At 41.8% G+C, this 26,963-nt stretch overlaps 1 protein-coding gene and 1 pseudogene across 1 annotated transcript in view; one reads left to right on the top strand and one right to left on the bottom strand.

Annotated features, from left to right (window-relative positions):
- The window catches only part of LOC127452486 (syndecan-2-B-like), a 662,603-nt gene that overhangs the window by 228,883 nt on the left and 406,757 nt on the right, over nt 1-26,963 (bottom strand). The window lies entirely within an intron of this gene.
- The window catches only part of LOC127452687 (serine/threonine-protein kinase ULK4-like), a 258,846-nt pseudogene that overhangs the window by 173,141 nt on the left and 58,742 nt on the right, over nt 1-26,963 (top strand).

The following is a 26,963-nucleotide window of genomic DNA, read 5'->3' as shown; positions in this document are numbered from 1 at the left end:
CCACATCAGAAACTTGCAGAATGATGAACTGTTGAGTAGTTATTTATGACAATATTATGAATAGGTAAAATATGGGAGAAAGTACTGCAAAGAATGAAGACAGAAATACCTCATGTAAATAACTACTGTAAAATTTTGGAGGCTAGTTCATTGTGATACGTATTTTAACATAAATACATATTCATATTTATATCTCACTTTTTAAAAACATCTCATATGAAGTGATTCACAAAAAAAAATTTAAAAAAATTAAAATCATAAGATAACAATAAAAAAAAAGATGAAAAAAATAATCAAAAGCACTCAAAAATAAAGGTGTCAGTAATAAAAGAGATAGAAAATTAATCAAATTAATACATAGGCCTAATATGGAAATATGCAAGCAAGCCTAGTTAAAATCATTAGATCAGTATCATACATTGTTGTCACATCACCTCACTATTTTGTTTAATTTATGCACGTAGCATCCAGTTATCATCTCGAAAATAAATATGGTTTATTTGCATTTGCATTCTTATCTAATTTTGTGTCAAAATATATTATTATTTGTCAGTCTGTCATGGTTTTATGTGTTTTTGTTCATGTTTTGTGTTAATGTCTTTTATTTTGGAAGTTTAGTTCCTGTTTTATAGTCATGTGTTCCATGTCATGTTATTTCCTGTTTCCCTGTTTCAGGTCATGTGATTTCATGTTTCCCTCCATGTTCATGTGTCTTGCTTTCATTGGTTTATTGTCTTGTTTCCTTGTTATCAGTTCTGTCTTGTCATTGGTTATCATTGTCATGTTTCTCCCTTGTCCATGTATTTAAGCCTCATGTTTGCCATTGTCCATTGTCAGGTATTGTGTTTATGGAACGTTGTTTGGTAGTCAAGTCAAGTTTAGTTCATGTTTATGTTTTTCTGTTCACGGTTTCTGGATTTCACATTGATGTAAATAAACACATCGTCTGCCTGTCATTGCCAGCATCATTACAGAATACCTGACCGCAAAATGAACCCAGCAGTTCGGCTTCTTCGTTTACGTGGAATATGTAGAGGACATTTGTGCTCTGGCCAGCAGGGTCGAGTTTAACGAAATTACCCTCAAGGACTGTTTTCACTTTGGACTGAATGAGCCAATCTCCTCCTTGATGACAGGCGGCCAGAGTATCACATGGTTACAGAGCTTGCACCACCTTCTGCCCCGGTTCCTGAGTCTGCTTCATGCCATGTCACAGCCACGCCTGAGTCTGCTCCCTGCCATGTCACATTTTTCCCTTGTCTATGTATTTAAAGGAATAGTTCACCCAAAAATGTAAATTTGCTGATAATTTACTCACCCTCAGGCCATCCAAGATGTATCTGAGTTTCTTTCTTCATCAAAACAGAATTGAAGACTTTTAGGATTTCATTATCATATAATAACATGTCTGACAAAGGTCTTTGGCTGCTGCATTGCATCTTGTTGTTCCAGTGTACACTGTAAAATGTAATAGTATTCTTTACTAGAAATGTTTAATTGTTGCTGACATTTTCGAACACATAGCTCCCATAACTAACATAATTTAAATAAAATTACTCAAAATGTTCAAGATGTGCTGTTAAGCATGCACTGGATGGCAATTTCCCCTCCCCCACACAGTGCAGAAGCATATGGATTGAGGATTCGACGTTCTTCTTCGGTAAATGCAAGGTAATATTTTTTCATTTAAACCTCATTTTCAGCTTTATTTTGTTTGATACACTTAATAATTGTTAGATTCTTTGCACTGTGTTGTTTTCATGCTGTTTTGTGTAACGTATTAGCTCATGTTAAGAACTTACACAAACACGTTATTCACTGCGCATTATTTGAAGGCATTTCTGTTAAAACTAGTCTTTGCCCGCGTCATATTTGTAAAATTAGCTGACTGGTTGCATATTAAATCATTTAGATATGTATATTTCGTGATGACCACGAGTATGGGAATACTGGAGTAGTCTGAACTGATGACTGGTCATGATTATGCGATACATGACTTCTTACAGAATTTGAAATTCGTTGAACTTTTTTATACTTGTGATTGTTACGGAATAGTTTTTGGCATCACTCAACATATACTCAGGAGTGCTGGGCGCGCCACTTTTTAGAACAAGGCAGCGCAGACAGACATGGATGCATTCACTCTAGAGAAAGCGCAATCCAGATAAAGTACAAATGGATGTAACAGACCGTGACATCTTGAGCCTGGTTCTTTTAAAGTAACTCTTTTTAATTTGATACGCCACATTAAAAACGCAACGATGTGTGGTGAACTCCAGTCAAGCCGGTTGTGGCGAAAATAGTATGCATTCTTATTATGATTATTACGGTAGCTTGCAAACCACAAACTGCATGGTACGTTAAGCATTTGCGCTCTTATAAGTTGTGCAGTTTGCATTCACTGCAAGTTGTTCAGCCTTCTGAACTAAATGACCCCTTCCCTTTGGCAGCTTATAATATCCGAGGACAGTTTTTTGTCACATTGAAGTATTATATCTGCTGCTAAATTACATTGCATTGTATTATTGCTGTTATGCTTGACTTCTGCTTTTTTCTTTGTTTTGTAATTTCAGTTCACCATGTCGATGACACTTCGCATTATTGTGCGTGACAGTGACGTTCGAAAAGTAATCATTCCTGAAAAACCAGCTGATGTTGATGCCTTGAAACATGTGCTGCAAGAAAAGCTCCAGCTCACATACTCATTCAGTGTCCAGTATGAAGATCCTGACTTTAATCAGGCATTATGTAATGTCAATGACATTATGATTTGCCAGAGAGGGCAACCCTGAAAATAATACCTCTACACACATCTCCCTCCTCCAGTCAAGCTGACACTGTACTTCTCTCGGGTTCTGATACATCAGATCAGTTGTCTGCTGAACGACAGTGTGAATGGCCAGAGGATTTTGAAATACCCAAATTCTCTGTTAATGTTGAGTACCGTCTCTGTCTCTTGCTTTTATGAAAGATGGTACAAGTCTTAATGTTGGAAAAGACATAAAACATGACATACTGGAAGCACTTGCCGGGGCCATATACACTTTTAAGGCATATCCAAGAGATGAAGACTTTGCCCAAGTTGCAGCAGCTTTAATCAAAGCACATCCCTGTTTGACTGAACAGGGCTCCCCAACAGGCTCAGCTGGCTGGAAAAACAGCCTGAAATTTAAAATGGCCAACTATAGAACAAAACTGCGTAAATGTGGCTGTAGTGATGTTGCTGTTGAGGGAAAGAGAGGTGCAACGATGGCAATGAAGTCCAGCATTAAAAAACCCAGGCGATTTGAGTTAAATTTCTTGCCAAATTTTCCTAATGGGGAAGATGAAGAAAATCAAGAATGCACAAGAATACAACTTGTCGATGAAATAAAAAAGAGGCCCCCAAACATGAGCCTGATTGGCCAGATGTACAGAACTTTTGCCTTGAGAAGGAAGGAAATCATCCACTCTGAACCTCATGTCTGCAAGATCTTGGAGAAGTGGCCAGCACTTTTCACAGAAAGCCAGGTATATTTCCTCTTCTTCAAAACCCAGAGTTACTTTTTTTTTTCTTCTATGAATTGTGTATTTGAATGTTAATAACCACTCCATATTTTTGCTTAGGTCTTTGCAGAATTCAATCGTATATCTGGGAAAAATCTGAGATCTGAGTTCTACGCAGCGTTAGACACGCACTCTGCACGTTTGATTGAAATTTTTTGCAAAAAAGAAGGAAATCAGGGAAGAACACTTGATGAAATTTTGCATCATGTTGACTCAAAGGTATTCCTTTGTGATTATTGTCATCTTTAAATCATGATTTGGCTATGATCGTTACCCTCAAGTCTACCTGTCTCTACTTTTTCACAGTCATCTGATGTAACATATGTTCACACCGCAGTACTTCAGGGTCTTCCAGTCCTCCTGGGGGATGACCAAGAGGAATTTTTCAGGATGAGCTTCGTAAGTATTTTTATCACTGTTTATGCTTTCTTAAATTGTCAATTTGCTTTATTCCATGATATTATAGATCAGGTTATGAAAAAGTTCTGGGTGCACTTTTACTTTTACAGTCGATACTGTATTTGTCTCTTGTGAAAATTCTGATTTGTGACATTGGTGATATGAATTCCTTAAACTGATTCAATGAAATATACTGTAAATTCAATTCTATGTTCTTAATAATTCAGAACAACATAAAAGTACAATAAAGTATTCCATTGAACTTGTGATATTCCAAGTCTTCTGAAGACATGCAATATGTTACAGTAAAATAGAAAACAAAATTTAAAGAGCACCTATTATGGTTTTTCAAATATTACCTTTCATGTAGTGTGTTATATAGCTGTTTGTGAATGTAAAAAAGTCTGCAAAGTTTCAAAAATCAAAGTGCACGACAAATGGAGTTATTGACTCCCAAAAGAAAGAACCGATTCTGAACACCTGAAATGGGTCGTTAGTAATTCCAGACTTACTTCCTGTACTAACCTAGTAATTTGGTAACAAAAAACCCGCCTCTGGTTTGAGGCTTCATTGGCTGCTCGCGAACAGCTTTGACCCGCCCTCAAACACTACACTAAGCGGTAGACCAATCACAACAGACTGGGACATCTGACCAATCAGAGCAGAGTAGGCTCTCTGAAAGGAGGAGTTTAGAATGAATCCTTTAGAACAGATCATTGAACGAGTCGTTTTTGACACTGGGAAAAAAGGTAATGCTGCAATTTAAATTATGAGCAAATTAAAGCATTTTTTGACCTTGGATGCATGTAAATCTATTGTATGAGACCTTTAAAACAAAATTAGGTACATTTAAAAACCATAATAGGTGCTCTTTAAAGGAATAGTTCACCCAAAAATTATAATTCACCCTTATGCTGAGTGAATTAATCCATGTCTTCTGAAACCATATGTTCTGTTTTGTAACTATAAATCTTGTCATCTCTTTCATGATTTAAAGCTTGATTACATTTCCTTGTGTTTGATGTTTGCGTTGATCACTGTACACCTGCTGTGGTCATTAAATGAATCAAGCATTGCAAAAGAATGAAATTTTAATTTTTAGTTAATGAACAGCCCCTGGTCACTAGAATATTTCCAGTACTGTTGCAATGAATAAGAAATTCACACTTTTCCTATTTTTTTTTTTTTTTTCTTTTATAGGATTCAGATGTAGATGCAGACTTCAGTGAAGCAGATGTTGGACTGCTCACAGTTTTACCTGAAGGCATGCCTGCCAAACATCCACATGCCCTCAACATGGATGCAATGAGGGCAATCATTCTGGAGGGAAGAACTGTCATGGATGATGTCCCAAATTTGCCACATGCTGTATGTCTCCTCTTTGCTTTGATCTATGCTCTAAATTTAGACTACCCAAAGACAATGAGGAACACATTTGATTGTTTTCAGCGGGTATTTCTGTCTTTGGGAGGAAAGAATCTCAAACCCAAACTCCAAACCCTTAAAAATCAGCTTTTAAGCTGAACTTGTTTCTGGAATATTTTGCTGTAATTGCAGTTCAATTTTAGAATCTTTCCAAAGCCATATGCAGGTTTTTCAAAATTGTAAAGGCATTTTTTTTTATTATTATTTATTTATTTTTTTACTTTTTTGGAATTTTCACAGTGCCTGTTCTGCAAATGCTCTGTACCTTGTTTTAGGTCCAGATATAATGTTGTGGGTCTAAGTCTTAAGAACAGATTATGTTTTAAAGGCATAGTTTTATTACTGTATTGTTCTTAAAGAGTTTTAGCTGTTTATTACACAAATAAACAGTTGAGAATTTCAAACTTGTTAAGTGTGTTCCATAATATTTGAACTAGTAAAATTATGTTCAGTTTACTTAAAGAGAATGTGGAAACCGATTGCACATAGTATTTTAAGTGTCCATAACTTGATACAGTGATACAGTAAACTCATGTTGAGATTAGTGCTATTTCAGATGTAAAGTGAACGAATTGTAGTAATGTTAATTTATTTGACTTGAGTAATCATACTAATAAATAATTAGTAAGGTTACTAATTAATTTATAGTAAATTAACAAAAATTAAAATTGTTAACTTGACATTTACTATTTAGTTTAATTAAGAATAACAAGTTCACATTACTTATATAGGAACACTAATATAACTCAATTTTAGCTTGTAAGTTTGCTTTGCAAAAATAAGGCAATCAGTTTCCTTACTTTTTTAAGTAAACTGAACATGTCAGATTTTACAGTGTATCGTCTATTCATTATTATAGACTGTTATAAAATATTTTGTTACAAAATGTATATAAGATTGCATAATCAAAATATAATGCATCATATTTTGCCATTATGTGAAGATTCGCTGCCCAACACAATGAAAGAATGTGTGCAACGCGCGTCTGTCTGTTCTTCCTTCAGGTTACCGTAGTAATCTTAGTAAGTGCGCACTAGTGTTTTTAGTGACTGTCTGAACCATCTATTTTCAAATCGTGGTTGGCTTAACAGGAGATGCCATAACCATTGCGTTTTTAATATGCATGTTAAGTTGAAGTTCAGTTTTTAAGATGCTGCATTCTGTTCCATTTACCTGCGCTCTGTCAACAATCATCCATGCGATTATCTAATCAGCCAATTGTGTGGCAGCAGTGCCATGTATAAAATCATGCAGATACGGGTCAGGAGCTTCAGTTAATGTTCACATCAACCATCAGAATGGGGAAAAAATGTGATCTCAGTGATTTCGACCGTGGCATGATTGTTGGTGCAGACAGGCTGGTTTGAGTATTTCTGATCTCCTGGGATTTCCACACACAACAGTCTCTAGAATTTACTCATAATAGTGCCAAAAACAAAAAAACATTCAGTGACCGGCAGTTCTGTGGAAGGAAACGCCTTGTTGATAAGATAGGTCAACAGAGAATGGCCAGACTGGTTCAAACAGACAAAGTCTATGGTAACTCAGATAACCACTCTGTACAATTGTGGTGAGAAGAATATAATCTCAGAATGCTATTCTGAGATGTGGGTTGGTGCTGTTTTGGCGGCACAAGGGGGACTTACACAATATTCGGCAGGTGGTTTTTAATGTGTTGGCTGATCAGTGTATATACATTTAAACACCATTGCAAAAGTATCTGCTATAGAAAGTGTGTTCTGCTAAAATAAGCAGAACAAAATAAACCTGATGTTCCTCTTCCTTCATTCTCTTCATCTTTCTAATTTTCATGCCATGCACTCCATTTATTCTCTTGTTTTATGGATATACCTATCTTATTTTCTATCACTGCCTCTCTCTCACTCTCTCTCTCTCTTGTTTGTAAACATTTCTCACTCTGTCACCCTCATTTCTTGAGCTCTTCTCCTGATTTCTCTCTCTCTTCCACCACCACCCCCTCCCCCACCCATCCTCAGGGAGTGCTTGCCTACTACTGTCGCCGTAGGCATGCTGTTAAGGGGTTTGTGTCTAGATTCTCTCCTCACTTATGATTAGATTGTTATGCAATGACAACTCATATGCAGATACCAGCAGAATGCATACAGCCACTCAATGCCAGTTGAATCCAGACACACCTTTACCAATATTTACTCACTGTGGGCATCTTTCTAGGAGTTATTTTATGCAGGTGTGCATACATTCGTGTTCAGTTTCCAGCATTTAATTCACCTAACTTGATATCTAATAGTTCCTGGTGCTCTTTTTACTAGGGATGTGCAAAACGGTCTTAAGGAAGCGCTGTATAATATGGGTGGTTTCGGGTTCTCCTGAAACTGTTCAGTTTCTTAGTTGGGCTTTTACATAAGATGCTTTCTTGCATTCATAAACAGCTAGATGGAGCAATGGAATGCAACAAAAGCGCAGGGGTCTTGATACACATTTTTAAAAAAGGGACTATTTTTAACTTGACATACCATCTTTATGCAATGCATATGGCAGAATGCATTCACACCGAAATATTTTTTTGCATGCATTTGCCATGTTTTTCAAATTAGTTTTCTATGTAAACCGGTGAGAGACAGACATCTTTGACCTCTGCGCCACGTCTTGCTATTTTATCAACGTCTCGCAAGTTTAAACGAACTTCAGTTTTTGAAAAAAGTGAAAAATCCAAGGCACTCACGTGGTATGAATTAAAAAGCCTTTATTTAACCAGGTTACAACATCTTAAACGTATATAATGTTGAACGCGTTTCGGCTAAGAAAGCCTTCAACAGGGTGCTTAATTTTTTTTATAAATGCATCAGTCACATCAAGACCAGCCTGATCTCATGAAATTGCGTGACTGTTGCAACATTTTGTGTAAAATAATAGTACGTGGTTCATTACAAATATCACAGCAGTTCTGAGGAGAAATGTAAAAAATGACTTAAATGTTAGATGAGGTTTTTATGGTTAATGCTTTATTGAGTTTTAAATCAACAAAGCCTACCTCCCTACCTTTAACCTAAACCTAACTGAAAGTGTCATAAAAAGGAAACGTGGGATGAAAAACACAATTCCTCGATTATCGACACGTGTTTTCTTCAGCACACATTTTCTGCATCGCAGGTGAAACGCTTTATCAGTTGAGCTTCCTTGCAATTTGATCGCTCTTCAAGAGCTTGTAAGCTTGTGAATTTTGATGGTGATGTAATGCAAGTGCTAAAATGTATTGCTTTACAAGTCGCTAGGGTAAAAGTGTTTTAATGTCGTAAGATAGCATTGTGTGAGGAACAGGGCGAAAAGTAAGTGCTTGAACTGATAATCCTCCATTTTACTCATGATTTGTGTGAAAGTGAATAAAAGTCATTGTTGTAGCACTTCAAGTGTTACATACAATGAACCATGTAAAATTTATTTTGTGTGTATACTAGTAACATGATTCTGTGAGACCAGGTTCCTCAAGACAGCTACGTTTTGTTCTAATCATTGTGCTGCATCTAGCTTTTTAGCACAAGAATGCATTCGGTCAGACATAAAGCAACGGCCAAAAACTGACTGAATGTGTGTTGCTGTAGTGGAGAGTGTAGTGCTTTAAAGTAAGATTTTACCTTGCAAACTGTCTAAAAGCTAAAGCATAGCACTGTAATTAAAGCACTATGGACAAAAAAATAAAAATAAATATTTGTCGTCACTTGTTGACTAGTCTGTTGTTGGACAACTAGTTAAATAGTTGACCACTGTTATCCTTTCCTAATTTTAACCATTTGCTTCACTAGACCTATGGTAAACAGCACTTTAAAGTTGGATATGTGGCACACAGGAAGTTGCTCCCCTGTCAATTTATCCCTTCAACCCTCATTATCCCTCCCAGCCCTTTGTCTCTCACTCTGCATCCTTTCATACATATTTATGCAAGGACATCGCAAAAATGGGGGGATGCGTAATGGAATTCAATTCTATGAGAAAAAAGAGAGCAATAGAAAGAGAGAGAAATGCAAAGATGGAGACATTGCCGAAGACTTTCACCACATGAGACTTCTTTCTCACACTTCACAGTTTCTCTCATAATGTCAGCCTGAACTCCATCATTAATATTTGAAATGAGTGAAGGCTGTTTAATTGTGAAAACTTGGCAGGCGTAGCTGTTAAGTGAAGGCTTGCAGTAATCTCATTGCCCCGGTCTGTCAGTCTGCATGAGGATCCCAGACACTCACATTCACGGAAATATTAACCAGAATAAGACAGCGCGTGAACTTTTGAACCAGACTCACAGCACTGCTGTTCTCGTTGTTGGCTGATGGGTAACAAAGTTGTGTTTCTTGTTGTCTATTTTTATCTCTCTCTCTCTCTCTCTCTCTCTCTCTCTCTCTCTCTCACACACACACACACACACTCTCTGTGACAGCTGTTATTAAAGAATAGGATGTAACTTGTGACTTATGGGACATCGGATACTTCATATGCCACTGCCTGAACCTTGGACTTAGGATGGACCCCAAAGAACCTCACCAAAATGACCTGCCAGTTGAACTGCGATGCACTTCATTGTTCTCTGCCTGCATCACCTTTGTCTATTGATGGACTACACTCTTGAAATGGAATACATAGACTATCATTTAATTGCCAACAAAAGCCTTCATCAGCCAACTAACAAAGGAAAATGCATCTATGTGAACTTCTGCAGTTAATCCAGGATAGACATTAGTCATTAATCATACAGTTCATATATATATATATATATATATATATATATATATATATATATATATATATATATATATATATATATATATATATATATGTGTGTGTGTGTGTGTGTGTTAAACACTGGACCTTAACACTTACTTAGTTTACTAATCTTAAACCATGACCTGCACTGCACATAAATAACTATTATTGCCATTATATTAATGCTGGTTAGCCAGAGTGGAACTGGCCCCCACAGTGAGCCTAGTTTCTCCCAAAGTTATTTTTCTCCATTAACCAACATCTTATGGAGTTTTGTGTTCCTAGCTACAGTTGCCTTTGGCTTGCTCACAGGGGTTCTAAATAAAATTATTATTTAATTATAAAAAAATTATACACAATTTACAACCATATTTAATCAAACTACACAATGATCACTCTAAGACTTTATAGATATTACAGATCCATTTTTTGTTAATGCATGATTTTCTGTAAAGCTGCTTTGAAACAATGTGTGTTGTGAAAAGCATTATACAAACAAAAATGACTTGACTTGATGGTAGACAGTGAGCTGTACACATTGTTCTCTTCCAGCAGCAGCAGCTGGGCAGTGTGCAGAGACCCCAGCACCTCTGAAATGTGTCTGTTATAAATATCCCGGCTTGAAGCTACTGTACTCCCTGTAATGATTACATGAACAGGATTCTCTCAAACACTAAATCCTCAGCTGTGTTGGGTCTTAAATTCTCTTCTCCAAGCATTCCCCCAATGACTGACTGTCCTTATTTTCTTCTATTCATTTCCCCTGCATTCAGCCTCTTGTTTTTCCCTTTCTTGATCTTATAACGCTCTCTCCCTTTCTCTTTTTTTTTTTTTTTTTTTTTGTAGAGATCAGACAGTAATGAAGACACTGAGGCTGCAGAGGAGCTACTGCTCATCAACAAACCACTGACAGACCTAAACAACCTCCTCATATAACTGGTCAGTGATTTTGTGTGTGTGTGTGTGTGTGTGTGTGTGTGTGTGTGTGTGTGTGTGTGTGTATCTACTGTGTGGGTAGCGTCCAAAAAATGGCTTCATAAATGTACTAAATCATTTCTTGATAGGAAAATAACATGCAAAAAGGTTTCTGTGAGTTTTAGGTTTGTGAGTAGGCTTAAGGCTGATTTATACTTCTCTGTCGAACCTACGGCGTTGGCTCCGTGTAGAGGCCAACATATCGGTTTACATTTATAGTTCTGCATTAGTGTTTCTCCTGCTCCGCGCACTTTGCTAGACATGTGGCATGACGCTCAGATTTGTTATTTTAATGACAGTAGACCATAACCGAGAAATACAGTGAGCAGCGATATAGATCGACAATGACATCTTTCGCTAAAACGCACTGCAGAAAATGAGAATGAAGCTAAGTGAATTCAACTTCATGTTTCTGAAATGAATCTGACCATTGAGCTAAACCAGGTTTGTGCCAGGACAACATGCTTCCAGAACGCCTTTAAACTATGATGGATTTTTTTTTTTTTTTTTTTTTTTAATTAGCTTTATTAATCAGCATGTTATGAGCCTTTCACAAACAGATTTTTTTTTGTGAAAATTAATCAAAGATGTCATCATCTCTGGCATAGATGGCAAGAAAAAACAACCATAAATGTTATATTACTAGTAGCATAGTGGAGTCAGGGCTCAAATATATATATATATATATATATATATACAGGTGCATCTCAATAAATTAGAATGTCGTGGAAAAGTTAATTTATTTCAGTAATTCAACTCAAATTGTGAAACTCGTGTATTAAATAAATTCAATGCACACAGACTGAAGTAGTTTAAGTCTTTGGTTCTTTTAATTGTGATGATTTTGGCTCACATTTAACAAAAACCCACCAATTCACTATCTCAAAAAATTAGAATACATCATAAGACCAATAAAAAAAAAACATTTTTAGTGAATTGTTGGCTTTCTGGAAAGTATGTTCATTTACTGTATATGTACTCAATACTTGGTAGGGGCTCCGTTTGCTTTAATTACTGCCTCAATTCGGCGTGGCATGGAGGTGATCAGTTTGTGGCACTGCTGTGGTGGTATGGAAGCCCAGGTTTCTTTGACAGTGGCCTTCAGCTCATCTGCATTTTTTGGTCTCTTGTTTCTCATTTTCCTCTTGACAATACCCCTTAGATTCTCTATGGGGTTCAGGTCTGGTGAGTTTGCTGGCCAGTCAAGCACACCAACACCATGGTCATTTAACCAACTTTTGGTGCTTTTGGCAGTGTGGGCAGGTGCCAAACCCTGCTGGAAAATGAAATCAGCATCTTTAAAAAGCTGGTCAGCAGAAGGAAGCATGAAGTGCTCCAAAATGTCTTGGTAAATGGGTGCAGTGACTTTGGTTTTCAAAAAACACAATGGACCAACACCAGCAGATGACATTGCACCCCAAATCATCACAGACTGTGGAAACTTAACACTGGACTTCAAGCAACTTGGGCTATGAGCTTCTCCACCCTTCCTCCAGACTCTTGGACCTTGGTTTCCAAATGAAAACTTGCTCTCATCCGAAAAGAGGACTTTGGAACACTGGGCAACAGTCCAGTTCTTCTTCTCCTTAGCCCAGGTAAGACGCCTCTGACATTGTCTGTGGTTCAGGAGTGGAATATGACAACTGTAGCCAAATTCCTTGACACGTCTGTGTGTGGTGGCTCTTGATGCCTTGACCCCAGCCTCAGTCCATTCCTTGTGGAGTTCACCCAAATTCTTGAATCGATTTTGCTTGACAATCATAAGGCTGCGGTTCTCTTGGTTGGTTGTGCATCTTTTTCTTCCACACTTTTTCCTTCCACTCAACTTTCTGTTAACATGCTTGGATACAGCACTCTGTGAACAGCCAGCTTCTTTGGCAATGAATGTTTGTGGCTTACCCTCCTTGTGAAGGGTGTCAGTGACTGTCTTCTGGACAACTGTCAGATCAGCAGTCTTCCCCATGATTGTGTAGCCTAGTGAACCAAACTGAGAGACCATTTTGAAGGCTCAGGAAACCTTTGCAGGTGTTTTGAGTTGATTAGCTGATTGGCATGTCAAAATATTCTAATTTTTTGAGATAGTGAATTGGTGGGTTTTTGTTAAATGTGAGCCAAAATCATCACAATTAAAAGAACCAAAGACTTAAACTACTTCAGTCTGTGTGCATTGAATTTATTTAATACACGAGTTTCACAATTTGAGTTGAATTACTGAAATAAATTAACTTTTCCACGACATTCTAATTTATTGAGATGCACCTGTATACAGTTGAAGTCAGAAGTTTACATACACTTAGGTTGAAGTCATTAAAAATAATTTTTTAACCACTCCACACATTTCATATTAGCAAACTATAGTTTTGGCAAGTTATTTAGGACATCCACTTTGTGCATGACACAAATAATTTTTCCAACAATTGTTTACAGACAGATTGTTTCACTTTAACTGACTATATCACAATTCCAGTGGGTCAGATGTTTACATACACTAAGTTAAATGTGCCTTTAAGCAGTTGGAACATTCCAGAAAATTATGTCAAGCCTTTAGACAATTAGTTTCTGATAGGCTAATTGGAGTCATTTGGGGGTTTACCTGTGGATGTATTTTAAGGCCTACCTTCACACTCAGTGCCTCTTTGCTTGACATTATGGCAAAATCAAAAGAAATTAGCCAAGACCTCAGAAAAAAATTGTGGACCTCAACAAGTCTGGTTCACCCTTGGGAGCAATTTCCAAATGCCTGAAGGTACCACGCTCATCTGTACAAACAATAGTACGCAAGTATAAACACCATGGGACCATGCAGCCATCATACCGCTCAGGAAGGAGACACAATCTGTCTCCTTGAGATGAACGTAGTTTGGGGCGAAAAGTGCAAATCAATCCCAGAACAACAGCAAAGGACCTTGTGAAGATGCTGGAGGAAACAGGTACACAAGTATCTCTATCCACAGTAAAACAAGTCCTATATCGATATAACCTGAAAGGCTGCTCAGCAAGGAAGAAGCCACTGCTCCAAAACCACCATCAAAAAGCTAGACTACAGTTTGCAAGTGTAAATGTGGACAAAGATCTTATTTTTGGAGAACTGCCCTCTGGTCTGATGAAACAAAAAATGAACTGTTTGGCCATAGTGACCATCGCTATGTTTGGAGGAAAAGGGTGAGGCTTGCAAGTTGAAGAACACCATCCCAACCGTGAAGCATGGGGGTGGCAGCATCATGTTGTGGGTGTGCTTTGCTGCAAGAGGGACTGGTGCACTTTTCAAAATAGATGGCATCATGAAAAAGGAAAATTATGTGGATATATTGAAGCAACATCTCAAGACATCAGCCAGGAAGTTAAAGCTTGGTCGCAAATGGGTCTTCCAAATGGACAATGACCCCAAGCATACCTCCAAAGTTGTGACAAAATGGCTTAAGGACAACAAAGTCAGGGTATTGGAGTAGCCATCACAAAGCTCTGACCTCAATCTGATGGAAAATTTGTAGGCAGAACTGAAAAAGCGTGTGCGAGCAAGGAGGCCTTCAAACCTGACTCAGTTACACCAGTTCTGTCTGGAGGAATGGGCCAACGTTCCAGCAGCTTATTGTTAGAAGCTTGTGGAAGGCTACCCAAAACGTTTGACCCAAGTTAAATAATTTAAAGGTGATGCTACCAAATACTAACAAAATGTATGTAAATTTCTTACCCACTGGGAATGTGATGAAAGAAATAAAAGCTGAAATAAATAATTCTCTCTACTATTATGCTGACATTTCATGTTCTTAAAATAAAGTAGTGATCCTGACTGACCTAAGACAGGCAATTTTTCCACATCCATCATGATCTATATCTCTGCATTAAATTGAATGGCATCTACGTTAATATAATTTTTTTTGTTTCGATGTCTCAACCTTGGGATTCATATCCCGAGGTTACCAGAGCCAGCCAGATCCAGCTCCATTCCCGCTTGGTGTTGGACTCCACTGCTACGTGTCGCTGAAAGATGACAACAAACTACAGCCGGTGCCAGCCAGACATCACTTCAATCTTTTGACTTCAGAGGATGAACTGATGCCAACTCCTACTGTAAGACTTGGGATACTTCATATGCTACTGCCTGAACCTTGGACTTAGGATGGACCCCACCAAACCTAAATGACCTGAAGGTTAAACTGCGATGCACCTCATTAATCTCTGCCTGAATCACCTTTGTGTATTGATGGACTACACTCTTGAAATGGAATACACTGACTATCATTTAATTGCCAACAAAAGCCATCATCAGCCAACTAACAAAGGACAATGCATCAATGTGAACTTCTGCAATTAATCCAGGAATGGACTTCAAAGACATTAGTCATTAATCTTAAAGTAAAAAATAAAGAAATATATATATATATATATATATATATATATATATATATATATATATATATATATATATATATATAAATTTTATTATTTATTTATTTTTAATTTTTTATGGACCCAAGGTTATTTTTTTTTTCTCCATTAACCAACATCTTATGGAGTTTTGTGTTCCTTGCCACAGTCGCCTTCAGCTTGCTCACAGGGGTTCTAAATACAATTACTATTTAATTATTTAATTTCTATACACAATTTACAATCATATTTAATCAAATTACACAATGATCACTCTAAGACTTTATAGATATTACAGTTTGTTAATGCATGATTTCCTGTAAAGCAGCTTTGAAACGATGTGTGTTATAAAAAGTGCTATACAAATAAAAATGACTTGACTTGACTTTTCAACGATTAAATGTCAGGACTTGTGAAAAACTGAGTTTAAATGTATTTGGCTAAGGTGTATGTAAACTTCTGACTTCAACTGTGTATATATATATATATATATATATATATATATATATATGTGTGTGTGTGTGTGGCAGGAGGGGCGATTTGCTTTCGTCATTGTTATTTGCCGTTTTAGCCTATTAGCTGCACCCCTGGGCTATAAAAACAGGAGCATATGTGCTGCCTGGTATGCGTCACTTTCGGTGAACTGCTGCATCGTTAACGCACTTTCGTCATTGTTTCCAGGAACCGGATGCGAGTACCCAAGACGAGATGCTGACTTTTGTTTGATACATAATTGTTGTTTTTTTGTATTGTGTTTTGTCTCAAGCAACTGTTTATTGACTGACTCATTAGATTGCAACATTTGACTATTTTTTGTGTATTTTTGGTTTTGTGTTTTTGGCTGGCTGATTGAGCTTGATCAACCCAGCTCCCAAAGTGACTATTTATTTATTTTTTTATGTGCATTTCTGTGTCTTGGCAAGGCCTGAGCACCAGGGGCAGAGGACTGGCTCTATTTTGGGTGGTGGTATCTTGCTCACCGTGTGCTGTGATTGTATAAACATTGTGTGTGTGTGTGTGTGTGTGTGTGTGTGTGTTTGTTTGTGCGCATGCACAGTGAATTGCAGTGATTCTTTATCTGCGGGTGGTGTAGTCTGACTTTCTGCCTCTGCTGGTAAACTCTAGTCCCCGGCCTCGACTTTGTCCTAGACCCTTAGTTGCCTGTTGGATGGGAATAAATGTTTCAGTATCCATTTTAACATTGTTTATATTTAAGATTTGTCAATAAAGAGTTTATTTTTGTACTATGACTCATGTCTCTGACTCTTATCAGTGATACAAACCTGTGTATGCCTTTGTAGGTGGTTCATTCTAATTCTTTGGGTGAAATTCCCAGGGTGGCATAGTCGGAGTGTGAATGGTATAATCTTGTTCATTTTTCACCATAATTCATTAAAGTAAACCCCTTTTTGCCCTCGTTCCCCTGCCACACACACACACACACACACACACACACATATATATATATATATATATATATATATATATATATATATATATATATATATATATATATATATACACACACACACACACACACACACACACACACACACACACACACATACTAGGGGCCAAAAGTTTGGAATAATGTACAGATTTTGCTCTTAGGGAAAGAAATTGGTACTTTTATTCACCAAAGTGGCATTCAGCTGATCACAATGTATAGTCAGGACATTAATAACGTAAAAAATTACTATTGCAATTTGAATTTTTTTTTTTCAGAACTGCTTAAATTACTTCAAAGAGTTCTCATCAAAAAAATCCTCCACATCCAGCAATGACAACTTTGCAGATCATTGGCATTCTAGCTGTCAGTTTGTCCAGATACTCAGGTGACATTTCACCCCATTCTTCCTGTAGCACTTGCCATAGATGTGGCTGTCTTGTCGGGCACTTCTCACGCACCTTACTGTCTAGCTGATCCCACAAAAGCTCAATAGGGTTAAGATCCATAACACTCTTTTCAAATTATCAGTGGTCCAATGTCTGTTTCTTTGAACACTCATTTTTTCTTTTGTTTTTCTGTTTCAAAAGTAGCTTTTTCTTTGCAACTCTTCCCATAAGGCCTGCACCCCCGAGTCTTCTCTTTACTGTTGTACATGAAACTGGTGTTGAGCAGGTAGAATTCAATGAAGCTATCAGCTGAGAATATGTGAGGCATCTATTTCTCAAACTAGAGACTCTGATGTACTTATCCTCTTGTTTAGTTGTACATCTGGGCCTTCCACATCTCTTTTTGTCCTTGTTAGAGCCAGTTGTCCTTTGTCTTTGAAGAATGTAGTGTACGCCTTTGCATGAAATTGTATCAATTGCAAGCATTGTATAGCCTTCATTCCTCAAAACAATGATTGACTGACGAGTTTCTAGAAAAAGCTGTTTCTTTTTTGCCATTTTTGACCTAATATTGACCTTAAGACATGCCAGTCTATTGCATACTGTGGCAAGTCAAAAACAAACACAAAGACAATGTTAAGCTTCATTTAATGAACCAAATAGCTTTCAACTGTGTTTGATATAATGGCACGTGATTTTCTAGTAACAAATTAGCAATTTAGCATGATTTCTTAAGGATAAGGTGTTGGAGTGATGGCTGCTGGAAATGGGGCCTTTCCAGATTTTATCAAAAATAGCTTTTTTCAAATACTGATGGTGTTGTTTTTTATATAAGTAATGTCCTGACTATACTTTGTGATCAGTTGAATGCCACTTTGGTAAATTAAAGTACCAATTTCCTTCCGAAACTGCAAAATCTGTACATTATTCCAAACTTTTGGCCCCTAGTGTATATATATAAACTCAGCAAAAAAGAAACGTCCTCTCACTTTCAACTGCTTTTTTTTTCAGCAGATTTAACATGTGTAAATATTTGTATGAACATAAAAAGATTTAACAACTAAGACATAAACTGAACAAGTTTTACAGACATGTGACTAACAGAAATGGAATAATGTGTCCCTGAACAAAGGGGGGGGGGGGTCAAAATTAAAAGTAACAGTCAGTATCTGGTGTGGCCACCAGCTGCATTAAGTACTGCAGTGTATCTCCTCCTCATGGACTGCACCAGATTTGCCAGTTCTTGCTGTGAGATATTACCCCACTCTTCTACCAATGCACTTGCAAGTTCACTGACATTTCTGGGGGGAATGGCCCTAGCCCTCACCCTTCGATCCAACAGGTACCAGACGTGCTCAATGGGATTGAGATCCGGGCTCTTCGCTGGCCATGGCAGAACACTGACATTCCTGTCTTGCAGGAAATCACGCACAGAACGAGCAGTATGGCTGTTGGCATTGTCATGCTGGAGGGTCATGTCAGGATGAGCCTGCAGGAAGGGTACCACATGAGGGAGGAGGATGTCTTCCCTGTAACACATAGCATTGAGATTGCCTGCAATGACAACAAGCTCAGTCCGATGATGCTGTGACACACCGCCCCAGACCATGATGGACCCTCCACCTCCAAATTGATCCCGCTCTAGAGTACAGGCCTCAGTGTAATGCTCATTCCTTTGATGATAAACGCGAGTCTGACCATCACCCCTGGTGAGACAAAACCACGACTCGTCAGTGAAGAGCACTTTTACCAGTCCTGTCTGGTCCAGCGAAGGTGGGTTTGTGCCCATAGGTGACGTTGTTGCTGATGATGTCTGGTAAGGACCTGCCTTACAACAGGCCTACTAGCCCTCAGTCCAGCCTCTCTCAGCCTATAGTGGACAGTCTGAGCACTGATGGAGGGATTGTGCATTCCTGGTGTAACTCGGGCAGTTGTTGTTGCCATCCTGTCCCTGTCCCGCAGGTGTGATATTCGGATGTACCGATCCTGTGCAAGTGTTTTTACAGGTGGTCTGCCACTGCGAGGACAATCAGCTGTCCTTCCTGTCTCCTTGTAGCACTATCTTAGGCGTCTCACAGTACGGACATTGCAATTTATTGCCCTGGCCACATCTGCAGTCCTCATGCCTCCATGCAGCATGCCTAAGGCACGTTCACGCAGATGAGCAGGGACCCTGGGCATCTTTCTTTTGGTGTTCAGTAGAAAGGTCTCTTTAGTGTCCTAAGTTTTTATAACTGTGACCTTAATTGCCTACCATCTGTAAGCTGTTAGTGTCTGAACAATTCATTAATTGTTCATTAATTGTTTATGGTTCATTGAGCAAGCATGGAAAAATTGTTTAAACCCTTTACAATAAAGATCTGTAAAGTTATTTGGATTTTTACAAAATTATCTTTAAAATACAATGTCCTGAAAAAGGGACATTTCTTTTTTTTTTTTTTTGTTTATATATATATATATATATATATATATATATATATATATATATATATATATATATATATTATGATTTTAAGACATACATTTTTAAGACACATTTATAATTTACAAGATATGATTTATGATATAAATTCATCATCATATTAACCTCAGCCGTCCTGCCATTTACACGTGTGTTTTTCAGTCAAGATAATCATGCATTAACAGAAAATTAAGCTGTAATATCTGTAATGTCTTAAGAGTTATCATTGTTCAGTTTGATAAAAAATGTGATTGTAAATTGTGTCATAAAACAATTAATTAAATAAAGAAGTAAATAATAATTGTATTTACGACCCCAGTGAGCAAGCTGAAGGCGACTGTGGCAAGGAACACAAAACTCCAAAAAATGGTGGTTAATGTAGAGAGAGAGAAAAAGAAGAAGAAGAAGAAGAAGAAGAAGAAGAAGAAGAAGAAGAAAAAAAAAGATTTCAGTGGAGAAGATGCTTTCGGTCACCCGTTAAGTCATGCTGACAACTTCTGGGCAATGTCTAGTGTATTCACAACAAAGATCAAAGATTTAGTCACTGAGTTAAAGATTTGATTATTGGCTGAATGTAATAAACATAAGAATCTCTGAGAGATGAGACATGCAGCTAAATCGGTTGTGACATGTAATATACAGTAGATAGATGTCAGGCCTAATCTGTGAATTATGAGTGTAGATATAAATATGAAATTAGACAACCCAAACAAGACCAACACTGACTAATACACTGTAACACTTCTCAGTGGAAGGAGGAGGCGAGAAGCAGATTTCCTGGTTCAAGTAAATGTTTTTATTTTCCTCTTTGTGGCACATACACACTCGCAGGGCTTTTCCGTTGTTCAATGAGTCAGTCTAAAAATACACAAACTGCTTCACAAAACAAAACTCTCAACTTTGCAATAAACTCTTCGCTCCACAATCGGGTCTCTGATGCCCAGGCTCTCTCTCTTCTACCTGCGATGTGGCTCTATTTATGCCACTCTCCCCGTGCTCACTGAAATTAGAGACAGGTGTTAGACATAATTTAACTCAGGTGTAAGCGCCCTTACCGCTTTCTCTCTCTCCAGAGAGATGCTTGACCATGCCCCCGCTGCCACATATCCCCACTGCCTGACTCAGGCCGGGGCGGCATCCGGCCTGCCTACCACTCCCCCCCCCATTCCTGGAAAGGAAGTCGGCGACAGCCATCTGTGCCCCCGGTCTGTGGACCACCTTGAACTTAAATGGTTGAAGAGCCACGTACCAACAGGTGATTCAGGCATTGGTATCTTTCATGCGGTGGAGCCACTGGAGTGGGGCATGATCGGAACAGAGGGTGGCGGCCCACCCCAACACGTAGTATCGGAGAGTGAGGACTGCCCACTTGGTGGTGAGACACTCCTTTTCTACGGTGCTGTACTTAGTTTCCCTCAAGGAGAGCTTATGGCTAATGTGTAACACCGGGCACTCCTCCCCCTCCACCACCTATGAGAGTACGTCCCCCAGCCCCCTGTCTGAAGCATCTGTCTGTAAAACAAAAGGGAGAGAGAAGTCAGGTGAATGTAAAAGCGGCCCCCGCAAAGTGCAGCTTTAACTTGCGTGAACGCCCGCTGACACTGCTCCGTCCACTGGACCGGGTCTGGAGCTCTCTTTTTAGTGAGATCAGTCAGTGGGCTGGTGACGTCCGAATAATTAGGCACGAACCTCCTATAATAGCCAGCCAGCCCCAGGAACTGTCTCACACCCTTTTTGGTCTTGGGTCTCGGGCAGGTCGCAATCACCGCTGTCTTGTCAATTTGGGGACACACCTGCCTGTGGCCCAAGTGGAACCCCAGATACCGTACCTCCACCCATCCAATCGTGCACTTCTTTGGGTTCGCTGTGAGTCCCGCTCAGCACAGCGTTCTCAGAACCGCCCTCAGATGTTGCATGTGCCGCTGCCAATCATTACTATAAATGATGATGTCATCTATATAAGCAGCGGCGTAAGCTGAATGCGGTCTGAGGATTCGGTCCATGAGACGCTGAAACGTAGCCGGGGCTCCAAACAAACCGAACGGAAGTGTCACAAATTGGTGTAATCCAAACGGTGTGGAGAAGGCGGTTTTTTCACGGGAAATTGGTGTCAAGGGGATCTGCCAATAACCCTTCGTCAAATCCAATGTCGAATAAAATCGAGCAGTGCCCAACCGATCGAGCAACTCATCAACGCGAGGCATTGGATATGCATCAAATTTAGACACCGCGTTGACTTTTCTATAATCCACACAGTATCGCACAAACCCATCACTCTTAGGCACTAGAACAGCTGGGCTGGACCAATCGCTGTGGGATTCTTCTATTACCCCCATATCGAGCATTGCATCCAATTCTTGTGTTCGGGTAATCGATAGGGGCGGCTACATACCACGACCCCCGGCTCAGTCTCGATGTGGTGATAGATTAGGTTTGTATGTCCCGGTAGAGGGAGAACACGTCCGCAAACTCCTGTTGCAACCTAGCAACCTCCGTGAGTTGACTCGGTGAAGGGGAGGGGCTGCAGCCTCTCCCCCTCTCTCGTCATTATGACGTGGAGCTGTCGAGGATGGCCCCGGTTCCGCCTCCCCTGCCAGAGCATCACACTTTACACATCTCCCTAACTTCGTACAGGACCCATCCGTGCAAATTCCGTTTAATAAAACTCTAAAATCAGGCCAATCAGTCCCAAAAATCAGCGGATGGGTGAGGTGGAAACTAACCGCGACCTCCACTCTATGCTTTTTCCCCCGGAATTTAATCGTCAGGGTCACCACCGGATACTTGTGAATATCCCTGTGTACACATTTCACCTTCACCATTTTAGTTGTGACCAATGCCTCGGGTTGAACCAAGCGTTGGTGGATAGTGGTTTGATTACACCTGGTGTCCACCAATGCTTGGTGAGTACCCCCCTTGACACTTACCGGTATCCGGTACACTCCGGCTCGGTTGGGGGCAGCCTGTGGGAGGTCAGAGACCCGCACCACCATCCCCAGCTCCATCAGAGGGCACTGATCCCAGAAGTGGCCCAGGTCTCCGCACCTCCAGCAGGCTGGCCCAGGCTCTACGCCCGCCCTTGCGTCGGCGTGCGCCCCCCCTGAGGGGGAGAGCGGCGGGGCATTGGGATAGGGGAAGGTGTCGCCTCCCACACCCGGGGAACTGGTCTCAGGGGCTGAAGTCCTCCTCGTCTGCGTGGGGCAGGAACGGGACCTGGAGAGAGAGCAGAATGAGAGGAGAGAGGGGAGGGGGATGAGACAGAGGGAGGAGAGAGAGTGTAGGAGGGCTCTTCCGCCCTCGGGATCGCTGCCATGTGGTCCTCCGCAAGCCGGACGGCTTCCTCCAGCAACGCCGAGCAGTGGCACTGGACCCACTCCGCCGTCCCTTTTGGCAGTCGATGTGTTAATTGCTCCAGTACCACCTGGTCGATAATTCCGTCGATGTCGCGGTCCCCCACTAGCAACCATCTTCGGAAGGCGTCATGGAGCCGCTGGGCGAAGGCAAATGGGCGGTCGGAGCTCTCCAACTTCAAGCTCCGGAAGAGTTGACGACTTTCCTCCAGAGTGCGACCGACCCGTTGCAGGATGGCTCTCTTTAAATCTCCGTAGGCCAGGAGGCTTGTCGCTGGCAGTTGTTGAGCCACGAGCTGGGCTTCCCCGGACAAGAGTGGGATAAGTCGGGCCGCCCATTGGCCGAGCGGCCAGCCCCAGATCTCGGCGGTGTGCTCAAACAAATCCAGGAAGGCCTCGGGGTCGTCCGCCACCCCCATTTTCTGTAATGCGGGCGGGGGTAATGGCGTGTGAGTGTCCGGGGTCGCGGCTGGGGATGCCTCCTGGCTGAGGAGGCTCCGAATTGCCTGCCGGTCCTCGGCTTGAACGTGTAGGAGCTCGACAAACCGGCAATCTTGATCTTGTCGGAGCTCAAGCAGTGTTTGCTGGTGGTTCTGATGTAGGCCAGTGAGGGCTTGGAGGATCTCCGCCAACTGGGAGGACTCTACGGGGCGACTTCCATCCATCTTCAACCAAACTTCAATCCCGGGTTTCGGCACCAGTATAATACTTCTCAGTGGAAGGAGGAGGCGAGAAGCAGATTTCCTGGTTCAGGTAAATGTTTTTATTTTCCTCTTTGTGGCAGATACACACTCACAGGGCTTTTCCGTTGTTCAATGAGTCAGTCTAAAAATACACAAACTACTTCACAAAACAAAAGTGACAGTGACAGAATTAGCAACTGGCCCAAATCTCTCTCACACTGGCCCCAGGTCATCAGGCAGTTCTTATTGTCGAGCCCTGTGGAGTTCCCATGAGAATGTTTCCATTATTAGATAGTCCAAGTATGTTTAGGCCTACTTAACTTTAGCTACCAGTATTGTTATGTTTCACTATTGCGATGTGCATTGTTTGTTTTTGGTAGTTCCCTATCTGTCACTCACTCGACGTTGTGTCGATGTAGTGAAATTAGGGGTCACTCTTGGGAGCCCGAGACACCTCTGGTCTTTGATAAAAGGCCAATAAAAATTGGTGAGTGGTATTTGCATGCCACTCCCCCGGACATACGGGCATAAAAGGAGCTGGTATGCAACCACTCATTCAGATTTTCTCTTTGGAGCCGAACGGTCATGCTCACCGAGCTGAATTCCCACGACTGTTCATTCACCTCTGCTGGATCTGACGGCGCATTTCAGCAGCTTCTCCCTCCTCTGCACTGGTGCACTGCAGAGAATGCCCCTGGGCGCTTCGGCAGAAATAAGAGTATATTTCTCTAAAAGAGCGGCACACACGGAACGTCTTTTTAAAGATGCCTTTCCGATTGTGTGCTATTCCTGGTTGCACTCGTTATCTCTCACCTTCTGATGGTCACGATCACTGTCTTTCGTGTCTGGGCACTGCTCACGTGGAGACAGCGTTCGTGGATGGTCATGTTCTCATTGCGAGGACATGTCCATTGCAACGATGCAGTTGCGGCTCGCCTTCGTAAGAAAGCAAGCCACCCCGGAGGCTCCCTGCCTCGGTCCTTTTACCCACGGGTATGAGGCCAGCATGGCTAGCACTGGGGGCGATCTGGGGACCCCAATGGGAACGCCTCCGCCGGGTATTCCCCCGCGGACCTCCCATTCCCCAGCATGCTTGTCTGCCCCGATCGGGCTTCCGGATGGGTCCTCCGGCTCGTCTCTCGGTGAGTTCGACCTCTTATTCGGAGTGCGCAAAAGTGATGAGCTCTCGAGCGCAGCATCGGAGAGCGGGCTTGTCCAGTCAGACGCTGAAGCCTCAGCTGGGCTCCTCCCTTCGGGGAGGATTGCCCAGTTACAGGCTGACTCGGAGATGACGACATGCTTTCCTGGGCAGCCGCGAGCATGGGCTAGAGTGGAACCCTCCACTCTTCCCTGAACCCTCGCGGCTCAATGATTGGTTCCTGGGCTCACAGCGCCACTCAAAGCCACGCCCCGCCCCCGTTCCTTTCTTCCCAGAAGTGCTTTGGTTCCCCTTGCACGGAACTTGGACGCGTTGCTTGCGCTTTCCAATCTGTTGCGATGGCTGGTCCGGACCATCCGACTCGGCAACGTGATTCAGTTTGCCAGACATCCGTCCAGGTTCAGCGGTGTCCACTTCACCTTGGTGAAGGATGAAAACGCTGCTACCTTGCGCAGAGATCGCTACCCTCCTACGGAAGGGCGCGATAGAACCTGTCCCTCCGGCCGAGATGAAGAAGGGGTTTTACAGCCCCTACTTCATCATACTGAAAAAATGGCGGTGGGTTGCGGCCAATCTTGGACCTGCGAGTACTGAACCGGGCTTTACACAGACTCCTGTTCAAGATGGGGACGCAAAAACTTGATGCATTCGGCATCAAGATTGGTTCGCGGCGGTAGACCTGAAGGATGCGTACTTCCACGTCTCGATCCTTCCTCGACACAGACCCTTCCTGCGGTTTGCATTCGAGGGTCAGGCATATCAGTACAAGGTCCTCCCTTTTGGCCTGTCCCTGTCTCCTCGCATCTTCACGAAGGTCGCAGAGGCAGCCCCACTAAGGGAGGTGGGCATTCGCATTCTTAACTATCTCGACGACTGGCTAAACTTAGCTCACTCTCGGGACATGTTGTATGCACACAGGGACTTGGTGCTCTCACACCTCAGCCGACTAGGGCTTCGGGTCAACTGGGAAAAGAGCAAGCTCTTCCCGGTTCAGAGCATCTCTTTTCTCGGTTTGGAGTTGGACTCTTTGACAGCGCACCTCACGAACAAGTGCGCCCAGTCGGTGTTGGTCTGTTTGAAGGAGTTCCTACCGTCCTGGGGCATATGGCATCCTCAGCGGTGGCCACCCCGCTCGGGTTGATGCATATGAGACCGCTTCAGCACTGGCTTCAGACTTGAGTCCCTAGATGGGCATGGCACCGCAGGACACATCGCATGGTCATCATGCCGGTTTGTCACCGTCTTTTCAGCCCTTGGACCGACCTCTCATTTCTACGGGCAGGTGTTCCCCTAGAACTGGTCTCCAGGCGTGTCGTGGTCAAGACGGATGCCTCCAAAACGGGCTGGGGCGCTGTTTGCAATGGGCACGCAGCTGCCGGCTTGTGGACGGGTCCGTGACTGCATTGGCACATAAACTGCCTCGAGTTGTTGGCAATTCTGCTCGCCCTGCGGAGGTTTAGGCCGTTGATCCAGGGCAAGCACGTGTTAGTTCAGACAGACAACACGGCAACGGTAGCATATGTCAACCGCCAAGGCGGTCTGCGCTCTCGTTGTATGTCACAACTCGCCCGCTGTCTCCTCCTCTGGAGTCAGCAGCACTTAAAGTCACTGCGAGCCACTCACATCCCGGGCAACCTCAACACTACAGTGGACGCGCTGTCACGACAGGTTACCCTCAGGGGAGAGTGGAGACTCCACCCTCAGGTGGTCCAGCTGATTTGAAGTCGATTCAGACAGGCACAGGTGCACCTGTTTTCCTCCCAAGAATCCTCCCCGCTGCCCGCTCTGGTACGCCCTGACCAAGGCCCCCCTCGGCATAAATGCGCTGGCACACAGCTGGCCCACTGGCATGTGCAAATATGCATTTCCCCCAGTGAGCCTACTTGCACAGATCCTGGTAGCACCCTACTGGCCCACCCAGACGTGGTTCTCGGACCTCACGCTCCTCGCGACAGCCCCCGCCACCACCCCCCCGGCGAATTCCCCTGAGGAAGGACCTTCTTTCTCAGGGACGGGGCACCACCTGC

Source organism: Myxocyprinus asiaticus, chromosome 15 (assembly GCF_019703515.2).
Source record: "Myxocyprinus asiaticus isolate MX2 ecotype Aquarium Trade chromosome 15, UBuf_Myxa_2, whole genome shotgun sequence".
Lineage (NCBI taxonomy): Eukaryota > Metazoa > Chordata > Actinopteri > Cypriniformes > Catostomidae > Myxocyprinus > Myxocyprinus asiaticus.
This window is presented reverse-complemented; position numbering and strand designations above follow the sequence as displayed.